The sequence below is a fragment of the Alosa sapidissima genome, chromosome 5 (assembly GCF_018492685.1).
Source record: "Alosa sapidissima isolate fAloSap1 chromosome 5, fAloSap1.pri, whole genome shotgun sequence".
NCBI lineage: Eukaryota > Metazoa > Chordata > Actinopteri > Clupeiformes > Clupeidae > Alosa > Alosa sapidissima.
In genome coordinates, this window is record NC_055961.1 from 697,849 (window position 1) to 709,197 (window position 11,349).

At 46.5% G+C, this 11,349-nt stretch overlaps 1 protein-coding gene across 3 annotated transcripts in view; it reads right to left on the reverse strand.

Annotated features, from left to right (window-relative positions):
* The window catches only part of nrip1b (nuclear receptor interacting protein 1b), a 42,553-nt gene extending 32,130 nt beyond the window's left edge, over positions 1–10,423 (reverse strand). For all 3 annotated transcript variants that reach the window (XM_042092045.1, XM_042092044.1, XM_042092043.1), the window contains exon 1: positions 10,181–10,423. The gene's annotated coding sequence lies outside the window, so the exon portion shown is untranslated. The remainder of the gene's footprint in view (positions 1–10,180) is intronic.
* Positions 10,424–11,349: the final 926 nt, after the last annotated feature.

Consider the following 11,349-nt stretch of genomic DNA (forward strand, 5'->3'; position numbering starts at 1 on the left):
AACAAGCCATCTGAGTCACTCAACCTAACACACACACTCACACACACAGACAGCAGCTCACACACACACACACACACTCACACGCACAGACAGCAGCTCTCACACACACACAGACACACACACACACACACACAGACAGACAGACACACACACACATACACAGACAGAAGCTCTCTCTCTCACACACACACACACAAACACACTCACACTCACACACACACACACACACACACACACACACACAGACGTTACAGGGCAGCACCCATATGACCTCTCTGTCTGGAGTTATTAATCCTTTTGGTCACAATGAGAAAACAAACAGTGAGATTATAAATGAATGATATTAGATATTAGAAATGGTTTACACACAGTAATGGCTATGAACAAATGATCAGAGCAGAGAATGGCATAAGAAGACACTCTGTTTGTATGGAATTAAATCTTAACAGATGAGGCTTTCTGAGGCCTCTGTTTGCTGTTTATTATTATTATTATTAATTAATAATAATAATAATAATAATAATAATAATAATAATAATAAATCTTAACGGATAAGGCTTCTGCTTGCTGCTCTAGTGGGCTTTTCAATGATTTCTGGACATTTCTCAACTGCTAATGCTAAACGGAGGTCAAGCCCAAGCCAACAAGTGTCTCATTCAAAAAGACACACACACACACACACACACACATATACACATATACACATATAAACACACACAAACACACACAGATACACACATGCTCTTAGTCCTTCAGCCAGGGAGCCTGAGGGAGGGGGCGGGGTCATGGGACTGTCTCATTTTAGAGTGTTGCTTAAAAGCTTCTTCAGCAATCGGGTCAAGGTCGGGTTATGGCCTTAATGCCGCTCTATTGAGGGTCAAGGTCGGGTTATGGCCTTAATGCCGCTCTATTGAGGGTTGGATCCGGTTCTGCCTGGTCTGAAGCAGCTCACTGAGTCAGGAGGGCAGGAGAGGGCAGGAGAGGAGAGGGCAGAAGTGGGCAGGAGAGGAGAGGGCAGGAGAGGGCAGGAGAGGAGAGGGACAGGAGAGGGCAGGAGAGGAGAGGGCAGGAGTGGGCAAGAGAGGGCAGGAGTGGGCAGGAGAGGAGAGGGCAGGGCAGGAGAGGGCAGGAGAGGAGAGGGCAGGAGTGGGCAGGAGAGGAGAGGGCAGGAGAGGGCAAGAAAGGAGAAGGCAGGAGAGGGCAGGAGAGGAGAGGGCAGGAGTGGGCAGGAGAGGAGAGGGCAGGAGAGGAGAGGGCAGGAGAGGGCAAGAAAGGAGAAGGCAGGAGAGGGCAGGAGAGGAGAGGGCAGGAGTGGGCAAGAGAGGGCAGGAGTGGGCAGGAGAGGAGAGGGCAGGGCAGGAGAGGGCAGGAAAGGAGAGGGCAGGAGTAGGCAGGTGGACCAAGGGCCCATTGAGCCACAGCACTCTGACCAAGCCCTGCCAGGATAGAGCGAGAGGGAGTGATACTATCATTAACATTATTACTGCTGTTTATTTTATTGTTAATGCTTTATTTTAAATGGTAATGCTTTGGCAATATTGTACAATGCAGGTTTTCCTTGTCTGTAGGTTTGACTGGATCTTGATCTTGAACATCTTTGTGTCAGAGAGTGACGCTACACAGGACATCTTTGTGTCAGAGAGTGACGCTACACAGGACATTTTTGTGCAAGAGAGTGACACTACACAGGACATCTTTGTGACCCTACACAGGACATATTTGTGCCAGAGAGTGACGCTACACAGGACATCTTTGCTACCCTACACAGGACATCTTTGTGACCCTACACAGGACATCTTTGTGCAAGAGAGTGACGCTACACAAGACATATTTGTGACCCTACACAGGACATCTTTGTGACCCTACACAGGACATCTTTGTGTACTATAAAAGTGCTGCCTGTTGCCTGGTAACTGCACAGCTTTGTTTAACCCCTGACTTATTAGTGAGTCAGCAGTGTGGAACCTGTGTTGACTGATAAAAAAGAGCAACAATCACTCATTGGCTTTAAATATCAGGATGAGTTTGTTGTGAGGCGTAATGCCAGCAAACTACTAGCCTACCTGTCCAAAGTCTAATAATGCTTCCCAAACATTAGCCTATTTATGAACTTCCCTTATAGTCTTAGGCATCAAGATCAAATCACCCATCAACATCATATGCAGATGATATAGATAGGACTAGGGGGCATTACTAATGTATTTCGAAACTATAGGATATAAGCAAACATTTCTTCATTTGAATTTGATAAAATTCTTCCTGATTTAATACAATGAGCAAACAACATCCCATTGCAAACAGGATTAAATACTCTTCACTGTGCCATACACTTCACTGTGTCATAACACACATACACACTTTACTGTGTCATAACACACATTTACACTTCACTGTGTCACAGCACTTCACTGTGTCACAATACACATTTACACTTCACTGTGTCATAGCACACATTTACACTTTACTGTGTCACAGCACTTCACTGTGTCATAACACACATTTACACTTCACTGTGTCATAACACACATTTACACTTCACTGTGTCATAGCATATACACTTCACTGTGTCATAACACACATTTACACTTCACTGTGTCATAGCACTTCACTGTATCATAGCACATACACTTCACTGTGTCATAACACACATTTACACTTCACTGTGTCATAACACACATTTACACTTCACTGTGTCACAGCACTTTACTGTGTCATAACACACATTTACACTACACTGTGTCATAACACACATTTACACTACACTGTGTCATAACACACATATACACTTTACTGTGTCACAGCACCTTACTGTGTCATAACACACATTTACACTACACTGTGTCATAACACACATTTACACTTCACTGTGTCATAGCACATACACTTCACTGTGTCATAACACACATTTACACTTCACTGTGTCATAGCACTTCACTGTATCATAGCACATACACTTCACTGTGTCATAACACACATTTACACTTCACTGTGTCATAACACGCATTTACACTTCACTGTGTCATAACACACATTTACACTTCACTGTGTCATAATACAAATTTACACTTCACTGTGTCATAGCACATACACTTCACTGTGTCATAGCACATACACTTCACTGTGTCACAGCATATACACTTCACTGTGTCATAACACACATTTACACTTCACTGTGTCATAGCACATACACTTCACTGTGTCACTGTGTCATAGCACATACACTTCACTGTGTCATAGCACATACACTTCACTATGTCATAACACACATTTACACTACACTGTGTCATAATTTCTTGAATTTCCCCTGGGGATCAATAAAGTATCTATCTATCTATCTATCTATCTATCTATTTAACACACATTTACACTACACTGTGTCATAACACACAATTTACACTTCACTGTGTCATAGCACATACACTTCACTGTGTCATAGCACATACTCACTATAAAAACCCCTCAGTATCCAGCAGGCACACTAGCTGTATGAGACATTCATAGTTAAAAATGGAGAGCTTTTAAAAGAGTTAAAAAAAGAAAATGTGTAAATTCAGAGTGTCTGTAAGATGGGAGGGCTGGAGTGTGCCGTAGTGTATGCAGTGTCAGATCATTGCTTAAATCTCTCTCCCTGTGCACAGCGTATAGCTCCAGTCTCGCTAGCGCTTTGAAGGTTCCCAAAAGGACGGCGTGCTAAAGAAGCTTTGCAAAGGACGAAAGCCACCACCACCACCACCACCACCTTCCCCACCACCACCACCTTCCCCACCACCACCTTCCCCACCACCACCACCACCACCACCACCACCTTCCCCACCACCACCACCACCACCACCACCTTCCCCACCACCACCACCTTCCCCACCACCAACACCACCTTCCCCACCACCACCTTCCCCACCACCACCTTCCCCACCACCACCACCACCACCTTCCCCACCACCAACACCACCTTCCCCACCACCACCACCACCACCACCACCACCACCTTCCCCACCACCACCTTCCCCACCACCACCTTCCCCACCACCACCACCTTCCCCACCACCAACACCACCTTCCCCACCACCACCTTCCCCACCACCACCTTCCCCACCACCACCACCACCACCTTCCCCACCACCACCACCACCACCACCTTCCCCACCACCACCTTCCCCACCACCACCACCTTCCCCACCACCTTCCCCACCACCACCACCTTCCCCACCACCACCTTCCCCACCACCACCACCACCACCTTCCCCACCACCACCACCACCACCTTCCCCACCACCACCTTCCCCACCACCACCTTCCCCACCACCACCACCTTCCCCACCACCAACACCACCTTCCCCACCACCACCTTCCCCACCACCACCACCACCACCACCTTCCCCACCACCACCTTCCCCACCACCACCACCTTCCCCACCACCTTCCCCACCACCACCACCACCTTCCCCACCACCACCTTCCCCACCACCAACACCACCTTCCCCACCACCACCTTCCCCACCACCTTCCCCACCACCACCTTCCCCACCACCACCACCACCTTCCCCACCACCACCACCTTCCCCACCACCAACACCACCTTCCCCACCACCACCTTCCCCACCACCTTCCCCACCACCACCACCACCTTCCCCACCACCACCTTCCCCACCACCACCACCACCTTCCCCACCACCACCACCACCACCACCTTCCCCAACACCACTGCAACACCACCACCACTGCACTACCACCTTCCCCACCACCACCACCTTCAACACCACCACCATCACCACCTGCACCACCACCACCACTGTGGTGGCAGCCGTGACCCACTGGTTAGCACTCTGGACTTGTAACCGGAGGGTTGCCGGTTCGAGCCCCGACCAGTGGGCCGCGGCTGAAGTGCCCTTGAGTGGGATTAGTGTGTGTTTCACCTCACTGTGTGCTGTGTTTCACTAATTCACCGATTGGGTTAAATGCAGAGACCAAATTTCCCTTATGGGATCAAAAGAGTATATATACTTATACTTATACTATACTGCACCACCACCTTCCCCACCATCACCACCACTGCACCACCACCTTCCCCACCATCACCACCACTGCACCACCACCTTCTCCACCATCACCACCACTGCACCAGTCACTGCTCTAAAAGGCTTTGCTGTAGCCTTGCACCAGTCACTGGTCTAAAAGGCTAGCCTTGCACTTTGAATTCTTCCTGGCCAGACGGGCTCACACATCAATCCCTCAGCTTAACCAGACAAGCCACTAACCTTCCCAAAGCACAGAACCCAGCAGGAATGAGTGCCCCCCCCCCCCAGACTAGCTGTGTGTCTAACCTGGGAGGAATCAGAGCCAGCTGAGCGGAGTTAACGCTAGCCTGACTCTCTGAGCGGAGCTAACGCTAGCCTGACTCTCTGAGCGGAGTTAACGCTAGCCTGACTCCCTCGGTGGCAGATGGTGCATTTGAATTAGACCATGATGACCTCTTGTTCTCTGACTGCACTCCCGTAACCTTCCAGATGATAGGAGTCATGAATATGAACATTTCTCAAGGTTATCTGCATTTCTAATTATAACTCTCATTAAATGCCACATAGAAATGGAAGCCAAATACTGATAACACCATGCATATGGATCAGCTTATATCCAGCACTCAGGCCAAAAGATAATTGCTTTATAAAAATTTCATATTAAGCCCATAAATGTTTTAGGTCTACTTTAGCATATTTTTCCTATTAAAAATATGGCAACAGGAGAAATTGTCCTTGTTTATTAAATACTTCATATACAGCTAAACACACAAACACTATAAAGTAAAGTATAAAACAGACACTGTTTTTCCACTGAGTACAATACAGGGTGGCTCTCCTAATGCAGGTGATTTGAACTGCAGAGTAGTGTAGTCTACCCAAGATGCAATCAGGGACCATCAGCTCACTGGAGTAATTGAGAGGCTTGTCACCAGTCCAAGGCCTGACTGCCACGTCACCCAGCCAATCAGGGACGCAGGCCCATGAGGGACCCAGCCGACGAGGGACGCAGGCCCATGAGGGACCCAGCCGACGAGGGACGCAGGCCCATGAGGGACCCAGCCGATGAGGGACGCAGGCCCATGAGGGACCCAGCTCATGAGGGACGCAGGCCCATAACTCACAACTGACAATATACCTCCCATCCATCCCCTCCCCTGATTCATGGCTTCCTGCTGGATTCCAGGGCTGAGGCAATAAACATGAGCCAGCAGCTCTGTGTGAGCCACACTTCAGCCCTGGGGCATTTGGTAAGCTACTACACCATCACTTCAGCCCTGGGGCATTAGGTAGGATCACTTCAGCCCTGGGGCATTATCACTTCAGCCCTGGGGCATTAGGTAGGCTACTACCCCATCACTTCAGCCCTGGGCATTAGGTAGCATCACTTCAGCCCTGGGCATTAGGTAGCATCACTTCAGCCCTGGGGCATTAGATAGGCTACTACCCCATCACTTCAGCCCTGGGGCATTAGGTAGGCTTGCTACAGGAACCTAGTTATAGGAACAGTCCACTATTGAACAGTTCTACTAACTACTCTCCCCAGGTTTGCCATTTGCACTCGCACTGGCCAAGTGGCCATAGGAACTGGGTGCCCATTCAATTTGGGTTGACAGCGGGCGTGACCAATCAAGTTGGACCAATCAACGTGGACCTAGGTCACTAAGGGTTCCTATGCGGAAAAGGGAAAAGACACTGCCCTGAAGTAAGAGCTGAAAGAGTTACAGGAACTGCGGTCAGAGGAACTTAATAATCCCCAAATCGGTCTGGTTCGAACACGAGAAAAAAGGGGTTCTAGGAAGGTTATGTTCTAGGAACAGCAAAAATCCCTCCGGTGGGAAAGGGGCTATAGACTTGCTAAATGCAGCAGGCTGGTGTACCTTTACAATTCAGTAAAGGTAAACAAAAGTTTCAAATCTCACCCTGTAGCAGTTTTTGTTGTCCTGAGAACTGTGTTTACAAAACAAATAGCACTGACTCTCCTGAGAATGTTACAGAACTAAGTACTCCTAGTCTCTGAGAATGTTACAGAACTAAGTACTCCTAGTCTCTGTTTTGTTAATCACTTCATGTGTTCCTACTGTGGAGGGCCTTCTCAAATGGTGCCCCATACACACTGGTGTGGGAGGCTCAGATGCCCCATACACACTGGTGCCCCATACACACTGGTGTGGGAGGCTCAGATGCCCCATACACACTGGTGCCCCATACACACTGGTGTGGGAGGCTCAGATGCCCCATACACACTGGTGCGGGAGGCTCAGATGCCCCATACACACTGGTGTGGGAGGCTCAGATGCCCCATACACACTGGTGTGGGAGGTTCAGATGCCCCATACACACTGGTGTGGGAGGCTAACCCCGTCCCCGTCGTGTGACATGGGTGCTGAACGTGTTACTTCCAGGTGAGGATCACAATGCAAGATTGAGTTTGAAGTTGTTTCTCCTCTTTCACAGTCGACACCTCCCACTGTCCACCTCCCCCGAGCAAACATGTCTCCCACAGCAGTGAATAAACATGAACAAGTTACAGGCCTTTACATACAGGCCTTTACATACAGGCCTTTAGGAACAGGCCTTTACATACAGGCCTTTACATACAGGCCTTTAGGAACAGGCCTTTACGTGCTGGACGAACCCAATCAACATCGCACACTCTCCCACACAAAGCGCTTCACTCTGTTTAAAGTTTGGCCTTGACAGCTCTTCCCTTTCCAACACAGTGGAAACCTGTAGCCTACATGGCAATAGATTGATATTTTGCTCCAAGTGATTTACTTTGGCCACTTGCTGTAAAATGTACCACATGTAACCACCAAAGTATTACACACATTAATAAACTCATCAACACAATAACCTACACATTAATAAACACATCAACACAATAACCTACACATTAATAAACACATTACTGATTAGTATGATGAATATTATTACATAACCTTACAAATGTAACATTACCTGTTAACTCAGTTCAGCGATATAAAGGAAGAAGAAACTATAACGCACTTGTGAGTTCATCTGCTGTGGAGAGAGACAAGTGCAGGCTAGGTCCTGATATTGATCAGGCCAGAGGATGGACTGCACGAGGAAATCAAACTAAACAAGAAAAGAACAATCGCTGTTGAAAAGCGATGCCCAACACCCAAAGCCTTCAATCTTCACCTGAACGTCCATTGGCAGTTTTGCAACTCATGGATTTAGAACAAGTGTGACGGTGTAGAAAGACTGAAAATACCAAAACGGCAGGAAAAAACGTAGTCCCCTGAACCAGGTATGTTCAGATGGAATATTTGTTTTTAGATGCTAGCGGTGGTAGTGTAGTGGTTAAGGAGCTGGGCTAGCGTGCAGTGCAGTAGCCTGAAAGTTGTCGGTTCAATTCCCGGCTTCCACCGTTGTGCCCTTGAGCAAGGCACTTAACCCCAAGTTGCTCCGGGGACAATGTGATCCCTTGTAATATAGCTGACATTTGTAAGTCACTTTGGTCAAAAAGTGTCTGCTAAATGTAATGTAATGTAATGTAATGTCCAACAGCACACTTACGCATTTATTTTCCACCACTAACAGGCATAATATAACCAACGAGTGGTCAGGTAGCCCCAACATCTGAAAATGAACCAGTGCTTTTCCAAGAGTGAGTGAAACAGCACAGAACTTAGTACCTTTAAAATAGGACAGCCACACTGCTTCAGTTACACGTGTGTCTAACATGCAAGTGTGACAGAGTTCACTACAACTACAAGCACAACAGCACTGTTTGTGTTTAGGCTTAACCACTCTCCAGGCAAACATCTGGCAACACAAAACACAAAAGGCACTACCGTAACTGCTCCCATTTACACATCAACAGCCCTCTCTCTCCACAGTGGCAGCCAGCCCACGGTCCACTCACACTCTGGCTTCAAAACGTACAGATCTTATCGGGTAGCTGAGAAACTAACTTAATTAAACCTCCACAAACACATTAACATGGCTGTCTGGTCATTTTAACTGTCAAACATATTGAATTAGGTAGCCTAGGCTACAGTAGAGATAAATGGACTTAGGCTATGGACTGAGCTAATGCTTTGTGTAGCCTATTTCTTTTATTGATCACTGAAATCCAATGTGACAGTTCATTCGCACACATGATTTACATGTTAGTGGGGCTAATTGGCACTTCAGCAGGGGCTAGCGGAGAGGACCTGAGGGGAGACCTTACAGTGCCCCCTCATTACAGCCTCCCGTGACCTCTTGACTTGACCCTTTGACCCCACCCCCTCTCCTATTGACTGAAGACACAGGAAACTTCACGATAACCCTAAACACAAGTTAGTCCTCCTTGATCCATCACGCACAGTTGCTGCGGTTAAACCAGTAAAACAGCTTTGAAGCTGAAACAATATAATTCAAAGACAGCTCACTTTGTCAAACAAACATACATACATAAACAAAGTCGCGAAACCACAAAATAAACACGTTGGTTACTTACAAAATAAGGAAACAAACACGAGCTCTAAATATTATATGCGCTTCACTACATATTCACTATCCTCATCAACACAAGTGGTATGCTGATACCAGTCATGTACAGTGGGAGTTGTACAAGTCATTTCTCCACTCATTTGATGCCACCGGCCCGGGGTCAGATCTTTGTTAGTATAATTTCAATAGGTTACCTTACAAAAAAGCTAAGTAGGCTAGAACAGTGCAATTGTGCCCCAACATACACGACCCAGCATTTATGAAAAACATTATTGCTTTTCTGTATAGTGAAAGAAAAAAAGGCAATCTCTACTGATATCAACATCATCACCCACTCCTTGTGTAAGGAGATGCACTACACGGAACTGGATGCAAAGGTCGGAATGATTCTGTCCTTGGGAATCATTATCGCTTCAGGGGCAAAACTAACATTGCTTAGTTCAACTAAACACGGTGCCACAAAGGTTTCTTTAGCACTATTTAGACGTAATCCTCAATGTATTTCTACGCATTATTTATCTGTAACGTTCGCACAGAAAAAATGACTGCCCAATACATTCATTCAACAATTCCTACTACATGTTGTACTTTATGAATAGACATCAGTCGACATTCAGGTTTTACCTGGTTAAAACGTGTTGGAATCTATTTCTCACAAAGAATCAACAGCCAGAAACATTTATATTCTGCTCCACACGTACCTGGTTCCGCTAAATGAACATGGACCGTAACAGTAACGTTACAGTGGAAAAGGCGCGAGGTCTGTGGACACAGGGGAATCCTTCCTTCGGCAAGTCTTCGGAAAACAATGTGAGTCCACATACGTACGTTCACTAAACATACAACTACAAAAAATATGTTAACGTTACAACTCTAATGAGTGGGTTCATTCGGGAGCACCGCACTCAATGAATGCGTAGTCGGGGCTGACGGAATTGTTTATTCTCGGAATCCCCTCACTGTCGAGAACTCTGCAACGAACACGCCCCCTCCCCGTCCAGACAGCACCCTTAAAGGTACAGTCCGAAATTTGAATGGAGCATGCGCATGCATCATCTTTGTGCCTCAGCAAACTATTCTAAATAAAAGCAGTGAACTACTTCCTTTACAATGGCAACATATAATATGACAAAAGAAAATGATAAATTATGACAAAATGATAAATTTGTGAAATCAAAAACTACAAGATATCACAACACTTCTACATACAAAAAATAATATAGGCATATGTACATTCAAAATCAACAAGATTTCACAGCACTTCTACACATTCTGGCTGTTTTTTTTCTTTGATAGGATAATCAGATTCCTCTATCTTTAATAAAGGGACAGATCCCCTACACCCCCCCACCCCCAACCCTTGCGGAAATGGAGGGGACGTGGTATAATTGGGCCTGGTGTTGCGTGTGTTGAGTATCAATGTAATACAAGAGTGCCAATGTAAGACAAGTGCTTATGTCACACTGGCCCACACACGTCCCTACAAAGCACATCTATCTTCACACATGTCCCTACAAAGCACATCTATCTTCACACACGTCCCTACAAAGCACATCTATCTTCAATTGTGAGTAAATGTTGTTTGGTAAATGTTCCTGCTCCTGTAAACCTGATCTTAGCTCCCTTAGGAAGTTGCAAAAGAAGTGCTGAAAAACAGGAGAAGCGATACATCAGGTAACCTTACCACTCCAGTCGCTTTCATCATAAATGTGTGCACAGCACATAAAGCAACTTCCTCCTCTTTTTGTATCCAAATAGCTTCACTTGTCTCCAAAATGTTCATATCGGGGATCTGGCTTTGAGGTCCCAGAAAGACGTCGATTTAGCAGTTTAAGCAGGATTTTGCCAAGATGACCTCTGGTCTGACATG